Below are 593 nucleotides of genomic sequence, written 5' to 3' on the forward strand. Positions count from 1 at the left end.
GTAATTTATAAAAAAAAAAAAAAAACTTGTAGCTTTAGAATTTCATCATTTTAGTGACCATAAAATTTTTTATATATCTAAAATTTAAAACAAAATATACAAGTCCAAAAAAAAAAAAAAAAAAAAAAAAGCTTAACAACAAAAATTAACAATAAAACTAAAAACAAAATTAAGCTCAATTAACTAATTTTATCCAAAATAAATAACCTTGCCATTTAAAAAAATTTTAAACAAAAATAATTTTGTTCTTACCCACAAAAAAAAAAAAAAAAACTTTGCAGCTAAGTAGCAGAATCAGAAGTTGAAGCTACCACATACAATGAATAGGAAAACCGCCTCCCTAACTCAAAGTTTTGGCTCTGTCCCTACCTCGGTGAGGCACGTGATATTACCCATTACAGTCATGTGACGTTGAGTCCATACTATAAACCTAAACCCCTTTTTTTTTCATTTGGAAAAAAAGAAAAAAAAAAAAAAAAAAAAAAGAAAGAAGAAAAGTCTTCCCAATAGCTTTAGGTTTTAAATTAGACCATTAATACATCATAAATTATACAGCCAACCTAGTACAGCATAAATCAAATTGCGAGGAATCA

Source organism: Quercus robur, chromosome 2 (genome assembly GCF_932294415.1).
Source record: "Quercus robur chromosome 2, dhQueRobu3.1, whole genome shotgun sequence".
Classification (NCBI taxonomy): Eukaryota; Viridiplantae; Streptophyta; class Magnoliopsida; order Fagales; family Fagaceae; genus Quercus; species Quercus robur.